The 24,187-nt window shown below is 38.3% G+C and overlaps 1 pseudogene; it reads right to left on the bottom strand.

Annotated features, from left to right (window-relative positions):
• LOC116476921 (UDP-GalNAc:beta-1,3-N-acetylgalactosaminyltransferase 2-like) overlaps positions 1 to 15,182 on the bottom strand; it is a 28,912-nt pseudogene extending 13,730 nt beyond the window's left edge.
• Positions 15,183 to 24,187: the final 9,005 nt, after the last annotated feature.

The raw sequence follows: 24,187 nt of genomic DNA, 5'->3' as shown, positions 1-24,187 counted from the left end.
CACAAAGGCCACATATTTTTGATGCTTCATATGTTCAAAAATGTGAAAATATTTTTAAATTTTTAATGAGAAGCGTTACTCAAAATGTCAACATGGGGAAACACTTACAAGGTGGACAATTAAAGAAATAAAAAGAAGGGGAAATATAGACAGGGAGAAGAATAAAAAAGGAACAAAAAGGAAATTTACTTAATTGTGCTAACACTGGTGATTTACAGCTTTAAGGGACGCTTTCTACAAGTAGTCTAGGCTATCATTTCTGACAGTTGTAATTTTTTTCATTATATGCACTAAAGAAACACTCTATTTCCATTGCAGATAAGATGAGGTTGGGGTATTTTTTCAATGAGAAGATGATGCCACTAAGTCATATCTAGAGTACTTTATTGCAATTGCTGCCACACATTAGAATCACTATTTTTTAAGAAAAAAAAAAAATAACAAAAGTAAACAAGCAACTCATTACCACTCCAGTTTTGCAAATAGTCTGGAAACTATTTGGCCAAACCTTTTCTGGGTGAAAAATTTTATTAGCCCTGTCTACTCTATTCAATGTTTCGTGAAGGTGATTCCGATGTGAACCAGTGATTTAGAGACCATCTTCCTTTCATGCGTACTTTCTGATTTCTTTCACCCTAGCTGAATCTCTTCAGGTTAATTTGCTTGCATTATTGCTTGCCAAATGATCCCAGTGAAGTATTAAGGGTGGTTATCAGGTCTACAGTATCCTCCGGTTAAGTTAATGAGTCCACACCTGGTTAAGTTGATGGGTTCTGATTTAGCAACTGTTGACCAATCTCAAGTCCATTGCTAACTACTTGATGGTCTGTGAGAGAGTATAAACAGATGCCAAAATGCCATCTAATAACTAAACACTTAAAAATTTAAAAATACTGCTTATGTTAAAATGAGGATTTTTTCATGATTTGTATTCTATTAACATTAATATCAAATTAGGTCAGTGTAGTTCTTAGACTTTTTAATTAATTTACATTTGGTGAAGCTGCTTAGCTGAGGAATAGTAAATGAAATTGTCAATAAAAGTCACAATATGTGGCCAGGTGCAGTGGCTCATGCCTGTAATCCCAGCACTTTGGGAGGATGAGGCTGGAGGATTGCCTGAGTCCAGGAGTTCGAGACCAGCTTGGGCAATATAGTAAGACCTGTCGCTACAAAAAATAAACTAAATTAGCTGGGCATAGTGGCATGTGCCTGTAGTCCCGGCTAGTCGGTAGGCTGAAGTGGGAGGATCACTTGAGCCTTGAGGGGGTTGAGGCTGCAGTGAGCTGTGATTGTGCCACCGCAATCCAGCATGGGCAGAGTGAGACCCTGTCCCAAAAAAAAGAAAAAGCCACTGTAAGTATATTTGGGAGTGAAACAATAATTGTACAAAGTTTAAACATAGTTATAACATAATTTTTATTTTATTTTCAGCATATGTCTATCACTTATGTTGCGATTTTGACCATCTCTTACAGTAATATCTTCATTAAATCTTTATTTATATAATATTGCAGGGATTTCATTTGACTTCTTTAAGTTGTGGACTTGATAAAAATAATTTTTTTCATTTTCATTATTTGGTCAGTAATTAAATCTTTATGTATTACAATAAAGAATATGTAATATCTTGTTTACAATTCTGCGGGGTTTTTTTGAGACAGGGTCTACCTCTGTCATCCAGGCTAGAGTGCAGTGGCATAATCACAGCTCACTGCAGCCTTGACCTACTAAGCCCAAGCGATCCTCCTGTCTCAGCCTCCCAAGTAGCTGGGACCACAGGCTTGCATCATCATGCCCAGCTAATTTTTAAAAATTTTTTTCTAGAGGCAAGGTCTCACTTTGTTGCCCAGGCTGGTCTGGAAATCCTGGGCTCAAGAGATCCTCCTGCCTCAGCCTCCCAAAGTGCTGGGATTACAAGTGTGACTCACCACGCCCAGGCCCTGTTTACAAAAGTGTGACTCACCATGCCCAGGCCAGTTTACCATTTTTATGTGGGTCGTGCTCAATATAAATCTTATTTTTGTTCTTTCCAGTTTTTAATAACTTAAGCAGACTGCCCCATTGAACATTTCTTATTTCCTTATGCTTTTTAGTTTTCCCCTGAGCTCTAATTTTATATTTTCTATTTCTCTATTTAAACTCTTTCTTACTAAAGGATTAAGAAATAAAATGCAATTATATTTAAAGTGAGCTTAACTTCACTGAATATGAAATGACTGTATTTTCATGAAATATGTAAATTAAAATTTTGTTTATTTTCAAAAAAGTTATATTCTAAAATATTCAAAATGACATAAATGTTAAGATGCAAACTAAATTATAATTATTAATATAAATTTTAATATAACATTATTTAAAGGAATCTATTTGGGGAAAATAAAATCTCACTAAATACTTTTATAACAATAAAATCATTTGCAATAACAGCAGCTGTGGAGCCTCTGATGTTAGTATTTTTAGGACATTTCCCCTGAGCTGAAAAGGTTCTTTAAAGGAGATCATTCCACATTCTTGCCTTATGAACAAAAGCTTGCCTTTTAGCTGTCTAGGAGTGGAGAATTAAGTTGCCAGGTCTCAGTACCGGTCTGTTGACAACACCTATCTTACTCCTTCTTGGCCATGCTTGGGTATCCTCTAGTCCAGTAACCTCCTTTCCAGAGAATAAGCCTTCAGTCTTTCCCCAGGATGAGTGAAACACAGTAGCCCAGCTACGTGGAACAGAGATTGACTGCTTCTTAAACAGACGTTAGACCAATGCTCCTGACTCTGGTGCCTTCCTTGGTCCCTGTCATGTCTACATTTAGAAGCAGCTGGTGGCACCAGCTGCTGAGCTTTGGGGGGATTCTATTGTATAAATCAGGTTGGTTCTCTGCTTTTCCACTGTTGGTTTGGTTTTCTTGAGCCTATTAAATCCTTCACCACTTGGCCATCTGCTCTCCAGCTTCCAAAATCTTATTGATGGGATCAGTTTTACTCTTCTCCTTGTTATTTAGGGTTTCTGCTTTCTTAAAAAATACCTTTACTGTTATTTTAGAAAGGACTGGGGGAGCAGCTAGAGGTGTACCTGTTCCATCTGCCATATTTGAACCAAAGTCCCCTATTCTGCTTATTTTATTTACTGTGTTAGGTTAGGAATGTAAATCTAATCATGTTACTCACCTGCTTAAAATTATCTAAATTCTTTAAAGATTCCCTTGTTTTTCAAGATAAATTAAATTCTTAACAAGACCCCAGAGGCTCCCAGTTCAGTATCAAGCTTACCTTTCCACCTGTTTACCACCCCCCCTCCCATTATCCCTGTTCCAGACCACCACCTCCATCCACCCTCAGTTCACCCAGTATTCCAAGCTCTTTCTTAATTCTGAGTCATTCTGAGTTTTATTTCCTCTGCCTGGAATCGTCTTCCCTCACTCTTCACTAGGCTAAGTGCCCTTCATTTCAACTTACAAGATTTTCATCATGCACTAATTCAATGTCCATGTGTCTTACTAAAGTGTATGTTCCAGTAAGTTCTAGATCTTATCTACCTTATTCACCACCATACTCCCATTCTCGGCTTCTGCCTAGATGCTCAATAAATATTTATAAAGTTAGAATTTAACCAAAGCATGTGCTCAGATCAGCTGTCACTGAAGTCATCTGCCTCACTTATGCTATTCTGCTACATCTTGTCTTGCTGACTTAAGGTGAAGGAGTTAATCAAGCTCACTAATAGGCTTTGGCCTTGGCCAGAGGAGAAGCACTCATTCTGAAATGTTATAAGCACTGTACTGTCCATAGACCTACTTTTCTCACTGCTGAGTTAGAATTCTGTGGGGGCTTAATGGATATTTATTGAATGAACAAATGCCTCTTGCAGTCAGAAAAAAATATAGCCAAGGGGTAGTCTGACCTGGGAGGGGCAATATTAAGGAGTATCTATGAATAAGCCAAGACAAAATACAAGACAAAATATAAAGATGTGCCATACTTATGAGTCAGGAGACATGAAACTGAGAGACACAGGGACAAAATCATAGAATGAATATCAAGTCAGATAGGGAGAGAGGGAGAGAGAATAATGAGACTCTTGGTGCAGAAGGGATGAAGTATTTGCATTCTGCCGCAAGGAAGATCATAATATAAACTTTGTAGAGTTGTTATAATTACAGATTGTGTATATGGCCTGTTTTACATTTTAGATTTTTAACAAATAGTATTATCTGATTTTTAGTTAAGGGGCTACCCCATTCTCACCTTTTTTTTTTTTTTTTTTGGAAATTGGCACGTTTTTAGACTACAAGAGGAACATACCTGGAAAGTACCCGATGAAGAGAGCCTACATACTCCTGGGAATAGGCACCAGTAGTACATTTGAGTGGAAACTCATGCACACCTATATCTGAAATGACTCACTCTACTTCCTTTCCTACCTATTGTATCTCCACAGCAGATTCAAACACCCAGCACAAAGAGATTCATTAGCTTAGGTTGGGTCTTGTTGCCCACCTAAAAAGCGTGTTTTCCTGATTGTGCTGTGAGGAAGAGAGGTGGATTTGTAAACCCTGGAGCAAGGTTCTGCGTATCCTAGGCTGATACCTATTGTTCAGAGGAGACCACTGAGTGAAGCCACCATCACTTTGTCTGACCGGGAGACAAATTCTTTAACCGAGGAGTCGGGGAATAAGAAGGAAGGAGAATACATTAAAATCAGATAGCTGTTAAGATTCACTTCAAAGTGGAAATGGCAACACATCTCAGGAAACTCAAGAGAAGTATACTGCCAACGTTGGGAGTTCCAGTGAATTCACTCAGATTTCTCTTTGAAGGTCAGAGAATTGCTGATAATCATATCCCAAAAGACCTGAGAATGTGTGTTCACAAAAGATTTGATTGAACTTTATCAAGAACATATGGGGATTGGTTAATGGATACAAAAATACAGTTAGACAGAAGGATTAAGTTGTAGTGTTCAATAGTATAATAGGGTTACTATAGTTAATAATTATTCATTGTATATTTCAAAATAGCTCAAAGAGAAGATTGGAAATGTTCCCAACACAAAGAAATGATAAATGTTTGAGGTGATGGATATCTCACTCCAATTTGAACATTACACGTTGTATCTATGTATCAAACTGTCACATGTGCCCCATAAATACATGCAACTATTATGTATCAAAAACAATTGTAAGAGAAAATGAAGGGCTCAATCAATGGGTTGCCATTCTTTTTCTTTTTCCTTCACTTTTATTTTTAAAAATAGTTTATTTGTAGTGTGTTTTTCAGAATGTAATGAAAACTGGTACCCCATCTCTTTGAATTCTAGGGCTCGTTATTCATCGTTTTCATTGTGCTGATTTTTGTTGCACATTTCAGCCCTCTTTGTGCTGATTGTTCCCTTTTTTATTGCCCTCTTTTTTTATTTTTAATTTTTATTTCTGTAGAGACAGAGTCTTGCTTTATTGTCCAGGCTGGTCTTGAACTCCTGGCTTCAAGTGATCCTCCTGCTTCAGCCTCACAAAGTGCCTTCTCCTTTTTAAAAATTATATATATGCATGGGGAGGCCACCTTTTCTAGAGCTGTGTGTTTTCAGGCTTGTGATAATAAATAAGATCAACTAATGCAAGTGTTCAGACTGACTTTACAGTTAGCCCTGAAGTCCTTGTATGTGATGGCTTCACTCTTAGACTACAACTTTCAGTGGGAGATGGAAGTTTTTCAGAGACCTGAACTGTGGAAGAATGACCTCCATTTTTGAAACCTATTTTCACTGAGTAAAGATTCTAGTTAGTAGTATAATTTTTCCCCTGCATTTAAATTAAAATTTTAGTGATTTTGTTTTTCTGTCTGCTTTCTTCTTTCTGGGACTCTAATTATGTGTTTAGCCTGATTCATACTGTTCCATATGTTACTCTGCTCTGTTTACTATTTTCTGTCTTTTGTCTCTGTACTTTATTTTGAATAGATTCTGTCGCTAGATTTTCAAGTTCACTAACCTTTTATTTTTGCAGAGTCTAATATACTCTTCACCCCCTCTAGTGTCTTTTTCATTTCAGATTTTGTGTTTTTCATCTTTAGGAGCTACATTCCATTTTTTTACACTTTCAATTTCCCTCCTCATCATGATTCTACTATCTTTCATATATTTGAGCATATGTACCATATTTATAATAGATATTTTAACATCATTTTCTGCAAATTTCATCATCTGTCATCTCTTTTGTAACTGATTTTTTTCTCATGATTGTGAGTTACATTTCCCTTCTTCATATCTAGTGAGCTTTGATGGGATGCTAAATGTTGTGAATTTTACGTTGTCGACTGCTGGATTTTGTATTTTAAAATACTCTAGTTATTTTCTGGAAAGCAATCAAGTTTCTTTTGATTAGCATATTGCCTTTGAGATTTGTTTTTAAGCTTTTTTTTTTTTTTTTAGATGGAGTTTCTCTCTTGTCACCCAGGCTGGAGTGCAATGGCACAGTCTCGGGCTCGGTGGCTCACGCCTATAATCTCCATGTTGGTCAGGCTGGTCTCGAACTCCCAACCTCGGGTAATCTGCCCGCCTCAGCCTCCCAAAGTGCTGGGATTACAGGCATGAGCCACCACACCTGGCCATTTAAGCTCTTTTAAGTTGTGTCTAGAGTAGTCATTATTGTAAGTTTGAAATGAAGCTCCTTCAAGCCTCATGTCTTCAATGAGATCTCTCTACTTGGATTGTGAGTACTTTATTCCTGGCTCTGTGAACTCTGGAAATTTTGTTTTACAAGTCGTAAGTAATTATTCATTTCTTGAAAGCTGTTTTTGTCTGGGCTTATGGAGTATTCACTCTATGTAAAAACACTTTGGTATTTAGGTAAAAAGTCAAGGGTTCCATACTTAGATTTCTGGACATTTTATCCATGTACCTGTGATTTTTGGGTAATCTGCCCCATGAATTCTATTGGTTAATCTTTTTATACCTTCAACCTTGGTCTATTCAACTCAGAATAATTGTCAGACTGTTTAGGTTTTCCTATCTACACTATAAAGAATTGCCTCTGGGCAGAAAGTGTAGGTGATGGGAGGTCTAATATCAATATTTTCACTTCAGAATTCACAGTCCTGTGTGGCATGTTCTCCAATGTTGAAAAATAGTTTTTCCCCTATTGTCCATTGTAGTGACTATAGTTAATAACAATGTATTATATTCTTGAAAATTGCTAAGGGAGTAGATTTAAAGTGTTCTCACCATAAAAAAAAAAAATGACAGTTTGTTAATTAGTTTGATTTAGCCATTCCACAAAGTATACATATTCAAAACATCATGTTATACTCAATGAATATATATGTTTAAATTAAAAATAAATAATAAAAGATATTTTTTCTTTATAGTTTTCCATTATTTAGATATCTATGGCTAGAGGTTAATTGTGGACTGTATTACTCCCTCATAGAAGAAGTAGACTGACATATTCACTATTCATGTTACCATTATATTGCTTTGTATTAATATTGAAGGAGCTTATGTGAAATATAATGGCCATAATAAACTATCAAGTTTTAACATATACTTGTAGATAATGCATGTCTTTGGGGAACAGGGTGGCAGTGTGAAAGAAGGAGGAGAAGTGAGTTACACAATTAGGTCTGTGGTTTCTCAACGAAAGAAGCATGTCTGAATTATGTTTTTATCCACAGAATAATCATAATGCTTGGCATACAAACAGCTCCCTAAATACCGTTGGTCAATGAACAAAGGAAGAAAAAAACAGATGAATAAAAAGTAAAGCTGTATACACAAAAGTAGAATTCTTTTTGTCAAATGATACAAATATATTTTCAAGATCTTGTTACAAACTGCCCTTTTGCTTTTTAGAAAAATGGCACCAATTTATATTACTATCAGCCATAAAAGCATTTACTCATTTCCGTGCAGGCCTGCTAACGTTATGCTAAATCACTTTTATGTCTCTAAGAATTGATGAACAGCAAACATCCAAAACCATCAATTTGTACACTAGATGTTCAAAATTCTATGTCAATTTTCTTGCTAGAATTAGGATCTATTAGTAAGAGATTTTGCCTGCGAAGAAAAGTTACTTACACAATTATCCCAAGAAAAGTTATTTATGCAATTATCCCATTGACCATTTCTGTATTCAGTGTTTTCTTCAAATTGGTTGTAAAAATTCTAGATGACTACATTTTTTATTAACCTGTGATTAGGCTTTTAGTCTTTTAACATGAACCATTTATTGGCCATGTTATGTAATTTTTGTCCTGATCTGAAGCCATTAAAATGCCTTCAAAATTAATATCAAATATTTTGTGTTTATAAAAATGTCGGCAAATTAATATATTTAAATATAATGTAAAAAGGAAGTTGAAGGTTTTCTGAAAATAGGGCAGTCTACATAAACTAAAAATCTTTCATATAAAAATACATAGAAGTGACGGATAAAAGATAGCATATATAATTTAAAAACACATAGCTATCCTAACAAAAAAGTGAGGGAAATCTCCAGAAGACAAACATGTAAAGAGAACTGTAGACAGCAAGATTAAGTGTGAGTTGATACTTCAGTCTTCTAAGAGGAGCATGTGAATCTCGATAAACTAGAGGCTTGGAAATTAACTGAACATAATTTCATGCTGAGATAGCATGTAAGGAACTGGGTCTATAGAAAGATAAGCAATTGAAGTTATATACATACATAGAGAAGAGTAGACTAAAAATTATCTGTCCATAGCACAGGTAGGTGAGGTGGAAAACTTTTAGTCTTAGCCAGGGCTGTAGTTGAAAAAAATCAAGAAAGAAAAACATTTCTTATAAATTTACGATCATGAACCCAATCACACAGGTTTCAGGTTTGAATTTCCATCATCTCTGTAGTGTGGTAACTGTATACATTAACATAAATTTTATTCCTGGATTAATTAGAATCCTGTGGTATATCAAATCACATCACATAGGATTCTCACTATAAAGTCCTGGGAAGATAAGTTTATAATCTACAATTCTAAAACACACAGGAAACAATGCACCACAAAAAGAATCAGCAGAGAAAAAAAAAGATATGATTAAGCCCCAAGAATAACATCAAGAATAAGATTATCAGGCACAAACTATAAAATGATTATGTTTAAATAATTAAAGTAGTATAAACTAAACAAACAAGAATATGAGAAACGTATAAATCACTATGAAAGTTACCAGGTAATTTTAAGAACAAAAAAAATGGGTTTGTAGAAAATAAATCTATAGTCACTAGAATTTTTAAAATATTGAATAGATTAAACATATTATTATATTTATAAATAGAACTAGTGAATTGGTAAATTGTACTGAGAAGATGATCCAGAAAGCAACACAATATAAAAAATAGATAATGTGAGAGAAAAATGAACAGACATGAAAGACAGAATGAGAAAGTTCAACATGCATATAACTGGTTTTACATAAGAAGACATTAGAGAAAATTGAAAAGAGGCAAATTTTATAAATGATGTAAAATAGGAGTTTTCAGAATTTAATAAAGATAGAACCCAAGATTCATAAGTCAAATCAAGTAATCAACAGGATAGCAAAACTACATACACACTTAGATAAATGACTGAATATAAAAGAGAAGATGTTAAGCAACGTGGCAAAATAATGACTTATAAACAGCATCAATACCAGTGAAAAGACAGTAAAATAATATACTCAAAATATTCAGAGAAAATAACTGAGAAACCAGATTTTATACCCACATAAACTATCATTCAAATGTCAGGTCAAAATGAATGGCTATTAAGATAAACAAAACATGAGAGAAATTACAAATGGAGCTGAGTGAATTATTAAGAAAGGTACTTCAGGGAGGAGAACATTAATTTCAGGAAAAAATGAGATGCAAGAAGTAGAAAAGAACTTTTTACAACTTGATAAATCTTAAAAATGAAAGATTAAATGTATAAAGTAATAATACATGTGATGACTGGTTTGTAGCTATAAAAAACAAGGGAATATGAAAATGCTGCCACAATGTTAATATATAAGATGGGAGATGCATCAATAGAGTTCAATCATTCTTCAGAAGCATGAAAGAGTAATTAAAAAAATTATTATTTCTTTTTAAATTTACATAAAGTAAATTCACTCTATTTGTTATAAACTCTAAGTTTTAAAAATTATTTTATTTCTTAGAGACAGAGTCTCACTCTGTCACCACGAATACAGTGGTGTGATCACAGCTCACTGCAACCTCAAACACCTGGGCTCAAGCGATTCTCCCATCTCAGTCTCCCAAGTAGCTGGGACTACAGGCATGTGCTGCCACACCTGGCTTGCTGTACATTCTGAGTTTGGACAAATGCAAGTAGTCATGTAATCACACCATCATCAAGATACAGAACTTTTCATTGCCCCCCAGATTCCACTGTGACTGTTATTGTAGTCTGTCCCTCCCCTCATGCCTAACTGTAAACACCCACTGATTTAACATATCACCATCTCTGTAGTTTTGTCTTTTCTGGAATGCCATATAAGTGGAATCATACAGAATGTACCCTTCTTAGTCTAGCTTATTTCACTTAACACGTGCAACTGAGATTTAGCCACTCTGTTGAGTACATCAACACTTCAGTCTATTTGATTCCTGAATAGTAGCCTTTGTCCAGTTATTCTAGCATCTGGTCATCTCAGAGTCGGCATCTGTAGATGAACATTTACTTTAATTGGTTAGATTTTTGTGATACTTTTCATACATTTGTATTTTATCACAGGCATTTTGAATATTATATTGTGAGACTCTGGGTCCTGTTAAACTCCTGTGGAGAATGTTAACTGCTGTCAGCTATCAGTCAATGTTCAGACTAAAAGTTCCATCTTAGACTATGGTTCCACTGTCAGTTCATTTCTCAAAGCTGTGCTATGCTGTATGAATCCACCCTGTGCATGGGCCAGTCTGTGAATTTGTCCCTGTTTTATATCATAGTTCCATTCCCAAAGCCTTTGCTGAGCTTCTTTGGGTATGTTCTGTACACTCAGAGATAAGCTATAAGTGGGGGCTTGTGTCAGATTTTTTTGCATAGTTAGAGAGTTCTCTTGCCCAGCTCTCTCATTTCAGGGATTCCCCCACATTCTCAGACTCCTAAAGTTCCCTTTTCTCAATTCCTCTGGCCAGAAAAATGGTTCTGCTAAGCTTCTGCTATGATAATTACATGTTCAATTTCCGTTTAATCTTTCAATCTATGTAGGGGTTTAAACATATTTCCTAACATTGACCCAATTTTTCATTCATCCAATGAACTCCACTTGGTCATAATATTTTATACCAGTAATGCTTTGTTAAATTCTATGTTACTATTTCCTTTATGATTTCTGAATGATATGATTTGAATTTTTATCCCTGCCCAAATCTCATGTCTAATTGTAATCCCCAATTTTGGAGGAGGGGCCTGGTGGGAGGTGATTGGATCAAGGGGGTGGACTTCCCCCTTGCTGTTCTTGTGGTAGTGAGTTCTCATGAGAGCTGGGTGTTTAAAAGTGTGTAGCACCTCCCTCTTCACTCTCCTCCTCCTTCTTCAGCCTTGTAGATGTGCCTGCTTCCCCTTTGCCTCCCGCCATAATTGTAAGTTTCCTGAGGCCTACCTCTAGCCATACTTCCTGTAAAGTCTGCAGAACTGTGAGTCAATTAAACCTCTTTTCTTTATAAATTATATAGTCTCAGGTAGTTCTTTATAGCAATGTGAGAACAGACTAATACACTGTGCTAATAGTTTCTGTCTGTCTCAATTATCTTTGTCAGCTTTTGGTGTTATCATTGCTAAGGTGGTTTTGTAAATGAAGTTAGATGCTGTGATGATTAATTTTATGTGTCAACTTGGCTAGGTTATGGTCCCCAGACATTCAGTCATCAATCTAGATTTTTCTTTTTAGATATGATTAACATTTAAACCAGTCATAGACTTTGAGTAAAACAGATTACCTTTCTACAATGTGAGTGGGCCTCATCCAATCAGTTGAAGGCCTTAAGGAAAAAACACTGGCTGTGGACAGTGACTCACGCCTGTAGCAGCACTTTGGGAAGCCGAAGTAGAAGGATCACTCAAGCCCAGGAGTTGGAGACAAGCCTGGGCAACATAGTGAGACCTCATCTCTACAAAAAATAAGCAAAATTAACTGTGTGTCGTGGTACACACCTGTGGTACCAGCTACTCGAGGCGGCTGAGGTGGGAGGTTCACTTGGCCCCAGGAGGTTTGAGGCTGTAGCGAGCCAAGATTGTGCCATTGCACTCCAGCCTGGGCCACAGAGCAAGACCCTATCTCAAAAAAGAAACAAAGAAAAACAACAACGGCACTGAAGTCTCCCAAGGGAGAAGGAATTCTGCCTCCAAACCGAGATATTAGGTATGAGTCTCTGGCCTGCAAGCCTGCCCTGTAAAATTCAGACTTGTCATCCCCCACAATTGTGTGAGCCAATTCCTTAAAATAAATCTCTCTGTCTTTCTTTTTTATTCTTATTCTATCTACTTGAGGCATTTATTTGATGCTTGATATTGACTAAATAATTTCATCTCTCTATTCTTCAACTCCCAAACTCATTCAAGTAATTCAACCTTCAACATAAATTCAGTCCTTAAATCAAAATGTCAAAGGAATGGGTCTTGTTGATATATACTTAAGCACAATAAACTTTTGTTGTATATTCCAGTAGTTTTTATTTTATTTCATTTTTCCATGTTATTAAAGTTTGTGTGAAATGGACATCATTCAGCTTACTAGTATAACTGCTTTTTTCATTTTCACAGTACATTTCTGAGTAGAATGTACTGCTGCTCAAAAAAGGAGAATTTTTTTCCCCTAGAGATTTGTGGAGGATTTCCAATCAGTCAACCCTAACTGAAATTCCTAGTGACTTAAAAAAATCCCACTTTTAGAAAATAGTGACTCTACAGGTGTGCTATGTGTCAATCACCACTGCTGCCATTTTCCTTCTGTGTACAAACAATGAAAACAACAGCTTCCCTCTATGCCATCTAAATTTGTACAGACCTAGTGCTCTCAGACCAAGTGAATCTTTTAGCACAGGAAGCAATATTTATGTATTCAGTACAACATTTTCACAAATGTTTGGTAAATACATAATATGTGCCAGGAGCTGTGCTACACATGAAATATAAAAAGTATCCTTACTTTTGAAACACATATCATCTACTAATGGAAGAGACAAGTGAGTAAAGAGAACATTTTAATACAAAGTTGTGATTTTGACAAAAGGACTGTGTCAGTTATCAATTTATTACCTCTCAGCTCCAAATCCATTCTTTTATCGCCTGACACTGAAGCATTCCTCTTGCCAGCAGGCTTAATGCTAGGCATTGTCAGTAGAGGGCGCTAGAGGGACACTGCGGGAGGATGGGATGTCTCTTCCTGGTTCCGGTGTTTTTATTCCAGCATTCTTGCTTCTGCAGCGCTAGACTGGCATTCAGGACACCCAGTGGCGCTCACTTCCAGGGAGTTTCAGCAGCACCGCTGTAGAAGTCTTGCAGTGGTTCCAAAAGTGCTCCAGGAGGCTTTCCAGTAATGAGTGAGATACAGCAGTACTTCCCAAGGCAGTTTCCGGGGAGGGCTGCAGTCATCTTAGCAGGCTCTCCAGGCATCTCATTCTCCTAGCAGCAGCTTCTGGATGAGCTCTACAGTCACCCCAGCTAGCTTCACATCAGTATGTTCAGTGGCACACTGCTGCAGGTAGATTCTGGTGAGTTCTGTGGGTGCCCAGAGAGTTCAACAAAACCTCTTGCAGGTGACTCTGGTTTTCTGGTGATTCCAGTCAGTACCCAGCCAGCTTCTTCTCAGCCAGTTCAACAGCAGCCCAGCAGGTAGCTCTCCACAAAATCTCATCAGCATCCCAGAAGGCAGTGTCCTGCCTACTAGCTTAGCCCATGAGCACCTCAGCAGGAGACTTGCAGCTTGTGAGTATCAGCCTGCAGATTGTGGACCAACTCCAGCCTGGGCAACCCAGTGAACTTCTCCACCATCCCAGGGACAGCAACCACTCCAAAGAGCTCTGAGTCCCAGTATTGGAGAGGGCCTCCTTCCTTGGGTAAACTCACTTAGTCTTGGGGTATTCTTGAATTTATTTTATTCCCTTTTTGTAATTTTCTCTGTAAATAGTTAATGATTCTTTATATTAAGCATTCTCTTTTCAAATTACTATGTGGTTTCTGTCTCCTTATTGGACCATAACTGATACAAGCACTATTTATTATATCTTAACCATAGATAAATTGATTGACCCTAAATTGATAGTACATAGAACATTACAAAGTATAACGAAGTGCCAAAATACCTGTATTTACGTGCTTTTCCTCCTTGCTTAATAATGCATATTATACCTTAAATAATCACAGATTTTTTCTAATCTCCTTTACTCCTCAGTGACCACTATTAATCTTCCTTTTATCTGAAAAAAATGTACCTGAAAGATCCATTTTCATGTCGCCTAAAAATGAATGTTGAAGAAATAGTAGAGTGTATCATACCAGTCTGAAATAATTTTCTCCAGCCCAAACTAAAGTGCATTATAAATTTAACTCCAAGTTTAATCATCCACCTGCCTTGGGGATTAAATTTGTGAAAAATTGGGTATTAATCAGCAAATGCTCTACTTCACTACCTCATCAATGCTGAAATTTCAAAATCAAACTTCTTTGTGGAGACACATTGATCTGTAGGAGAAGACAGGTGAGTATGACTGAATTAAACTTTTTAAAACTATTAATCATGGAACAATATCTTACATCTTATGAAAGCAAGTTCTCATTGACTTTAGGGGGTGTATTATTCCTATTCATTTTTTAAGGAATTGCAAATATAGAGGTCTGAGGCAATATATTCCAGAATGCAGTTCAGTAACACAGCAGCAGTCTACTGGAATCATACTATGGAAAACACACAGTGGGACAAAAAGATGAATCCAGGTCCTGCCCTTAAGGAGTTTATATACAGCAGGGAAGAGATTCATGTAAATAACATGTAGAATTTAGGACAAGCTGAACGAGTAATAAAGAGTATGGCAGCCATGAGCAGGTACCTTCCTACCCTCCAGCTGCAGGTAGTGTAAAGCTGCAGGGAGTGAACAAGTTCCTCTCATGACAGGCATCGCAGCTTTTGCACTGAAACCAAGCTTCCTGTAGGCTGCTCCCAGCCAACGACTGAGAGTGGCAGCCATACTAGGGCAGCCTGTTTCTGGAAGAAGTCAGACTCCTCTGATGAAAGGCTGGCTTGAGGATTTACCACCACCCTTGCTGAACTTTCTTGATAACTACACTGCATCCAGCTTCCTTCCCTTTTCTCTCTTCTTCACTGCATCATAGTCTGATAGTTCCCCTAGCCTCCCTTGGCTCTCTTCATGTTCTCTCCCACACATTTCCTCAGACATCACTGTTGCAGTTTAATTCTATCCTGGCTGCTCTGGCTCCTGGAGGACCCAGATTTACACACACAAGTACAAGCAACATGTATGAATATATAAAAAGAAGCAATACTAATTTTGAAAATCTATCTCAGAGGGAAGTATCTTTTACTCTGGATCTTGAAGAGCTGAATTTCAGTAGGAGAAAATGCAGGACAAATGCAGGGGCCTGTGGGATAGCAAATGACATGGTGAGAGCAAGCAGCCAAGCATGTCCAGAGTGTCAAGTGCATAGCAGAATATAATGGGAGACAAAGTTTCCAAGACAGAAGGGGCCAGGAACAAACTCTCGAATGCTATACCACAAAATTTAGTTTATTCCTAATCATTTCAGCATTTTGAATAGGAAAGAAAAAAATGCATATCTCAGACAAGAGGCTTTTTGACTGTAAATAGAAAACCCAATTCAAGTGGTTCTAAGCAGATTCTATTGGCTCACAATCCAATAAATCAAGAGATAAAGTAGGCACTTGGGTGGGTAGATCAATTTAATGATATCACCAGTTGCCCTTTTTTTTTTAAATCTCTGCTCTTTGTACAATGTTGACTTCTTTTCAAGGTGTAAAGATGGTTTCTAGTAGTGTTACGGGCTGTACACTTCCTTGTTTAAATATAAGACATAAGAGGGAATCTCAGAAATCCACTAAAGAAAAAGGAAGCAGCTTTCTGAAGCCTGCCACAAACTTTCCTGGCCTTTTCATCAGTTAAAATTGGGTTACATACCCATTCCTTAACCAATGAATGGCAAGAGTTTGGCGTTGCTATTAGATCAATGATAATCAGACCAGTGAACTTTTCCTTGAGCAAACAGACTGTTTGGGGATATGAACAGATAAAGACTCTTAATTTGGGATCTATTAGAAGAAAGGCCAACTCTCTCAAGACAATCAACAATGTTCACTGTGTCAGCTGAAGAATGATGAGGTTTGTAAATTTAGAAAGGAGAGCTTTAGTTTTCATAAAGGGCTGCAGCCTGCAGGTGGCCATTCTGACAGGCTGGGAAGTGTAGCCTCTGGTCAGGAGCTGGAAACAAACACTTGAGGGAGGGGCAAAGGGAAAAGGAGTTTATGCTAGGTGGAGTGAGTGGGTGGAGTGAGCAAATATATTCAGTATAAATATATTTAATAAACCATAGGAGGAGTCACGAATACTTATGAAAGGAGAAGCATGTGCATATCCAATTGAGCTTCATGCCTCTTCATGGGTCCCATCTCAAAAAATGGCAGCATTAGCATGATCTGAGGGTAGAGTTTCTGGCCCTCTGATGTCAAAAGGTGAAGCAGAGAACATCAAAACCCTCATCGTGCATCCTCTGTAGACTGGCCAGACCACTCTATAGATGGTTGTCTCTTATCAGGAAGACATGCTAGTCAGTTGTTTTGTGGAAACCACGAAGGGCAGCTCCAGGCATTTGGCTGATATCAGTGGTGGAGTCTTTTGAGAGGGCTGGCTTCTTTTTCACCCTTATGGATGAAAGCCTAATGGCAGTTAGTGAGGGAGGATATAACAAGGTGTCTGACCTCCCATCCCATCATGGCTGGAAACTCAGTTTTCAAGGTTTCTTTGGGGTCCCCTTGGCCGAGAGGGGGGTCCATTAAGTCAGCTGGATGGCTTAGAATTTTACTTTTATTTCTCAATTGTAATGGTAAATGAAATTTTAGGAGGAGACTTTGGGTTTTTTTTGGAAGAAGGATTAAAGAGTAAGAAATTAAAACAGGGTGACTAGTTAGACAGAAATGCAGAAGTCACAAGAAGTAATAACTATTGTTACAAGTAGCAACAATGAGTTGAATGAATGAATGGGAAAGAAACCTTAACTTTTTTGGAAAAACAAGAAAGGCATAGAATTAGAAAAGTGTGATGTCAAGGAATTCAAAAGGCGAAAGAATTTTTTAGAGGAGTGGGACAGAATAGCAGAGTTTAAGCCCAGGATTTGGCATTGTAGGCGCCAAGAGAAAACAGCCCCTTTGCCCCTGAAGGTTCAATAAAAAAAAAAAAAATTCAACTCAAGGAAGGCAGATTAGTTGGAGAAGAGGCATCCAAAATTTATTAACATGTACACAGGAGAACCACAGCTTGATTACATACCGTCCAATGGGTTTCAAAGCTTATATACCACCCTGTCAAAACTGGTTATGGGAACAGGATGAAGAGGAATTCTGTTAAGAGGCAATAGGATTACTAGAGTGTATTAGTTCTGACACTGCTGTAAAGGTACTCCCTGAGACTGGGTAATTTATAAAGAAAAGAGGCTTAATTGACTCTCAGTCCCACATGGCTGGGGTGGCCTTAGGAAACTTACAATCATGGTGGAAGATGAAGGAGAAGCAAGGGCCTTCTTCACATGGTGGCAGGAGAGAGAAGTGCAAGCAGGAAAAATGCCAGACGCTTATAAAACCATCAGATCTTTTGAGAACTCACTATCACGAGAAAGCATGGGGGAAAGAAAACAGCCCCCATGATCCAATCACTTCCCTCCCTCGACACATGGGGATTATAATTCAAGAGGGGATTTGGATGAGGACACAGAGGCAAACTGTATCAGAGGGAGAAGGAATGACTCTGGGAACAGAAATTAACTTGTAAATAGTTCACTTTGGAATCTGAATGATCTTGGGAGGCAGACATTATCTTGTGAAGGGTCTGTTCAGGTGTGTTTACATTTTTGGTCTTACCAGGGGTGGAGAAAAAAAAAAAAAAAAAAAAAACCCTATCCTCATTGATGGATCTGGATGTTAAACAGATAAAGGAACTTCAGATCCATCCTGTGCTTTGGGAGAGATAGTTAGAGGTGGGGTGGGAAAGGTCAGACCTTGAGGCTCTTCGGTTCAGCATGTTGAAGTGCTATATTTTGAGGTATTGGTTTCTGAGTCCCAGTGGCATCAAGTCAACTTGGAATTGGCCCCTGCCTTCAACTTTAGCCATATTTTCTTGGAAAAGGTGCTCTTGTGGAGCGAGGCTATAATTTAGACTGGTTAAGGACTGTTGAACTTTGGTACCAAACAGGATGGAATTCACACCGTGTTCCACCTATTAGCTATCTTACCTTGGGCTCTCAAAGCCTTGGTTTCATCAGCAGCTAAAGATGATATTCTCTGTCCTTATCTATTACCAATTATTGTTTGTGTGCCTGTATGGTTTGGATGTTAGCAAACACATTATAATATACTATAAATTCAAACTGTAAGATTGTGATAAATGCTGCTAAAAATGCTTCATGTGGTAATTAAATGTGATGGTTGTAAAGATTTTAGTGGTGCTTGGCAGAGAATAAGGTGCAAATAACTGATAATTATGATTTTTGTCATCAAAACTGAGAAATTCTTGGCTTTGGTGATTAGAACACCTTGGGCAACCCTTGAGAACCAGGTTCATTGCAATATAATAAATAGCAAGAAAAAAATGGTAGATGGTAAATGAGATAGATGGAATAAGGAATCTCTGCTATGAATTTGAATGAGTCCATGGGGCCCATAGGAGGAACAGTTGTGTCGCCCCACTTCTGTTACTATTTTTGTTCGGGACAGAGAAATAGGGATTGAAACCTATAAAACAGCTCCACCCTAGTTATCTGTTCTTAGCAGGTCTGCATCTTCCTTTCCAGTTATAAAATCTTTGATTTGGTTATACTGAAAAGTTCTTTCTCCTCCTGTAATCACTTCCTTTAAGAAATGTCCCTAGACTCTGTCCATTTTCTAAGTGGTAATTACAATAGAAGGACTTCCTCCTGTGTCTCCATGTAATCTTGACAACATGTGAAACCAGTAACTGCACAGATGTATACAATTATACAATTATAGTTGTAATTGTATGTGTACAATTATACATAGAGATCCAAAAAACCAGCATCGTCTCTACCCTTAAGAAATTCAAAGCTGCTGGTATGGTGGGGTATGATTCAACTGAAGACAATGAAGAAAGTATCACTGAAAAGGCACAGGGAAGGGGAGCCAGAGTGGGCTTGCTCTGGAGTCAGGAGGTACTCAGGTAGCACTTGAGTCCTAAAAGGACAGAAAGAAGGCTAGGTGTAAGTGGTTCACACCTGTAATCCCAGTGCTTTGAGAGGTCAAGGAGAGAGGATCGCTTGAGCCCAAGAATTTGAGACCAGCCTGGGCAATATGGTGAGACTCCTTCTTTACAAAAAAAAAAAAAAAATCAGCCCAGAATAGTGGTGTGTGCCTGTAGTCCCAGCCACTTGGGAGGCTGAGGTAGGAAGATTGCTTGAGCCCGGGAGGTTGACACTGCACTAGCTAGCATTTGTCTCAGCTGTGTTTTTGCCACTGCACTCCAGCCTGGGCAACGGATCAAGGCCCTATCTCAAAAAAACAAACAAAGGAGCCAGAGGATGGGGCAGAGTAAAAGGGGAGAAAGAGGACTTTCCTGCCCCAAGGAACTGGATTCACAGGCCAGGCCAGACAGACACCTGGTAGGGATTCAATACCTGACTTCATCTCACCCGTGTCCTGTGTGGGCTCTCACAGGCCCAGCTTTCAGGCTCCCTTTCAGCTGTGAAAGCCTCTCAGATTCACCCTCCATATACTTGGCAGAGATGACTGGGTAAAAGTTTTTCAAAATGAAATAATTTTGTTATCTGCAAACCATGGAGAGAGTTAATGTTACTGGTTTCAGTAGTAGCTGAGACAGCATGCTCTGAATTAGGCTCAACTTAGAGAGTGGCATCTTAGGGGGCTGAATAAAGAGAAGAAAAGGAGGCATAATACAAATAATAAAATGTAAATAGTACCTAAAGGCCATTTGCTTACGTATTGCACACCTAATGTATAATGTATTTCTAACTTCAAATAATTGACCAGCCCAAAATAGCTGAGAAGGTCAAGAGTTAGTATAGGGATCCATACCAAATTCAAGAACTTCAGCTTTCCTGTAAGCACCACTAACAGATGATCTAACCCATCCGTTCACCAATTCATCATCACAGGAACATTTATGGAGTACTGGCCATCCACCAAGCCCCCAAGAAAAGATTTGTGTTTACAGTCATAAATCAGCCAGGCATTCTTTGCTTGCATTTTGCTTACCATCTGGAAGACTTAAATTTCAAGATGTATGTTATAATATAGGTTAACATTTAAATTTCAAAACTAGCACAATTACTTTATAAAATATTTAAGAAAGTTGTTGTCTAGTAGGAGGCAGATTATGATTGTACAGAGATAATTAATTTGTGGCACATTGCCTAGATCTTCAAATAGAAGGCAATTCTGTACTTAATCCTCGAGGAACAGTGATTTGTTAGGATTAAACCCTTTTGCAGTTTACACCACAAGCTGGATCCCGGAGTCAACTTAATTGGGCAGGGAGAAAGCTAAAGACTAAAAGCTACTGGTAGGTTTCAAACATCTCTGTCATCCTATCAATACAAAATTTCTTAAGTGCAGAGCAGTGTATCCTTACTCTGTTTTTTAAATTTTATTTTTGCGGTGGGGAAGGGGGGCGGGGATACGGAAGAGATCATTTCCAAATTTAAGTTATTACCTCCACCGAATCGCACCCTCGTGCCCACTCCTTCATTCTCCCTTTCTCAAATCAACAGAAGTCAACAGTTAAGGGGCTCTGATAACAGCAGCTGGGAAGAAGCCGAGCATGCTCAGTAGCTGAGGCCGGTTTCTGAGCACATAGCAAGCTTTGGTTTGCACCAACACCGGCTAGCACTTGTCTCGAGATGCTGCCGGGCTCGTGCACAGCTGATGCCTGTTCCTGGAAAGCTGATCTCTACCCAATAACATGCGGCTTTCGCACGGTCAGCTGCAGCGGCGCAGCAGCCGGGGCCCGAGGAGTCCGCGGGCTGCAGCCGCTCTGCCGGCTCAGCGCTCGCACGGGTATCCCCCTCCTCCTGCCCACGCTTCAGCTCGGTTCTTCCAGCAGCTGTTGGATGAATGAGCCGAAATGACAGGATTGTGGTTAGCCGTGAAGAGCGCGTAGATGCCACAAAGTAGTGTGTCACGGAAGAAAGTGCTTAGGGAAGATTCTTGCAGGAGCTCTAATTATCGCTTTTCATCACTTCTTGGGACCCTGGCGTTCCCTGCTCTCCACCTGCGGAAGATGGTTATAGTAGTGACAGAGCTGGCACAATGCTTTAACCTCCGGTAAGGAGAGCAGCTTTGCATGCTTTTCTCTTTGCAATGCATATCAGCTTTGAAATATACAGCTGGGAAAGGTCTTTAAACTAGCCTTGCCCTCACTCTACTAGTTTGTTCTTAAGGAAGACCGGGGAAGAGGACTTTTTGTGTGATTTTTAAAAAATCTTTTCAGGTTGGGGTTAAAGACAAGAATTAGTGTTCTTACTAACCTTCTGTCTTGACTCTAAAATTTACTTGGTAGAATTTTGCCTTGAGCCTAACATTTAAGTCTCCATTTGCAAGATGAGGTTAGGGGTACTTTCTTTTCTCTTTTTAAAAATAATTCCTGAGATATTCTTGGAAAAGCTACTTTATGCTTGTAGGTGAACTGATATCATAATTAATAGCCTTTTCGAGATGATTATGATTTCAGTTACAGCCAAGAGAGAAAAATTAATCTTGACATTCACATCAACCTTGGTCAGCGTTGAACTTAGACTGACTAGAGGAAATAGTCACACTATGATTATCTGGTTATTTGTTAAGAAAAAGCAACACAACCCCAAACGTGTTCAGGATTTACTCTTGAAATAGGAGACACAAATTTAAACAAAAATTTAAAATTAGTACTCGTCATTTTTGGGTGCTGAGAAGGATGGCTTCTCCAATCAGGCATTGGTTTAAAAGTAAAGAAACATTTTCAAAATGTAGTTTTGTGTTGGCAAAATAACATTTTTGATAGAAATTGTGGAAAGTCAACATCTTCATATGGCTCCTCATATAAAAGAAAAAAAGCGAAAGATGGGTCTGTAGGAACTGAAGCCAAGAGCAGCTGCATAAACATATCTAACTCTGTACCACCAAAGAAAACCTGTCCAAAATGTCATGTAATCACAGCTACAATCTCCATTGCTATTAATTTGGCCAGCAGTTTTAAGAGAAAGCACTTTTCCAAGTAAATCCCAAGGTAATAATAGTAGGTCTACAAGTATCGTCTAATATTTAGCAATTGTAATCAAATGGGGCAGAAAAACGTCTTCCTAGTTTGGTATTAGACTTGTTTCATGCTCAAATATACACTTATTAAAAACAACTCATTTAAAATAATAACTCTTCTTTCTCGGAGGCATCAAAGGATTTTTCCTTATCAAAACCAAAATAAAAAGAATAAAAATCTTTCAGTGATGCAGAGGAAGAAAAAAGACAAGGAAATACTTGTTGAGTGGTGAATACTTCACTGAAAAAGTTGGAATTTCTGGATAGATAATTGCTTTTAAAGCCTTCTTTTAAACATAATTTAGTATTTGTGACACATACCCTGGCAGGCCCATTTAACCATGAATGAGTGACAGTATCTTTATAGACAAACTGTAAAATATGTTCAAAATTTGCCTTATAACTGGTAATCCAAGTCTTCACTGATGTACTTGCTGTTTTCCGTAGCTTGCCGTGGCAGATCTGCACAGGTCTATGAAGGCATGCCTGATATATGAAATTCAGGCAAGTACATAAGGCAAGGGAGGTGCGTCTCAGCCCTGAAAAGAGTTAAAGATGATTGGAACCAGTCAGGAAATTCTAACAAAGCTAGAAGGGGACAAACCCGAGGATACATCTGCTAGTAAGAAAGGGTGCGGGGTCAAGCTTGTATAGGGCTAGAAATTCCTATTTCTAGTTTGTTCTGTAGGGACTAGAACCCACATACAGTCAACAAACTTTGTTCTACAAAAGGGATGAAGTTCTTTGAAGTCTGATTACTTACCCAAAAGCTTGGAGAAACCCATTTCTTCCTTTTTTGGGTGTCAACACCCTAGCATGATTAGTAGCACTCCACTTCCTGAGCCCTTAGTGGACTCACGGGAAGACAAAAGCTGTCTGAGCTCTCTGGTGTTAATAGTTTGACCTCTGATCTTTGCCTGTTCATGCTGCTAGCCGCTCAGGTCCCACCCAGGTGTCCCTTAGTGAAATTAACGTAAGAAGTGCCCTTCTCAGAAGCTCCTAAAGACCCAGGATTTTACTGAGGAAAACCTGTCTTCCATTCCCTTGTCTGTGCTGGTCTCGTGGTCTGGGATGGTAAGTCCCTAACTAGCAATGATCATTCCTATTCTAGTTAGACATAAAATGTGTTCTAATGCTGAGTACCACACTCAGCAGTGACCAGAGTACTGCCTTAATGATTAGTCATAAGAAGAAAACAGGAAAAAGTGATTTCTGCATTTGAATATGAGAAAGAGAGACTGTTCTTTTCCTTTCTCTCCTCCTTTCCTCTGTCACCCAACTATGACACAATGAGGAGTAAAACTATTCCAGGGCAAGTCATTATATTTCCCATTTTAAGGGGTAAGAATTGTGGTGGGGCCATCCCATCCTCTGTCCCTAATCTGTCCCAGACCCCACTATCTACCCTCCATATCTCTTCCATATCTGTTAGAAAATAACTGAGATTTTATAAGCTCCCTTAGAGGGAGATAGTCTGTGATGCACATGGTTGAAATATAATGAATTCCCTTTTAACAATCAAATAGTCCTAGAACTTCTGTTCTAATGTGTTTTCCCTGCCTTTTGCTTCATTAAGAGCTTTTGTGTGCCTGTTTATTTCTCTACTACATATTTTAGAGATGGACTCAACTAGTGCTTAGGATCTGAACATAGTTCAGCTATATAGCTTGTTTATTCTCAAAACTG

This window comes from Hylobates moloch, unplaced genomic scaffold (assembly GCF_009828535.3).
Source record: "Hylobates moloch isolate HMO894 unplaced genomic scaffold, HMol_V3 SCAFFOLD_2, whole genome shotgun sequence".
Lineage (NCBI taxonomy): Eukaryota > Metazoa > Chordata > Mammalia > Primates > Hylobatidae > Hylobates > Hylobates moloch.
Note: the sequence above shows the minus strand (reverse complement) of the source record. Positions and strands in the feature narration are given on the sequence as shown.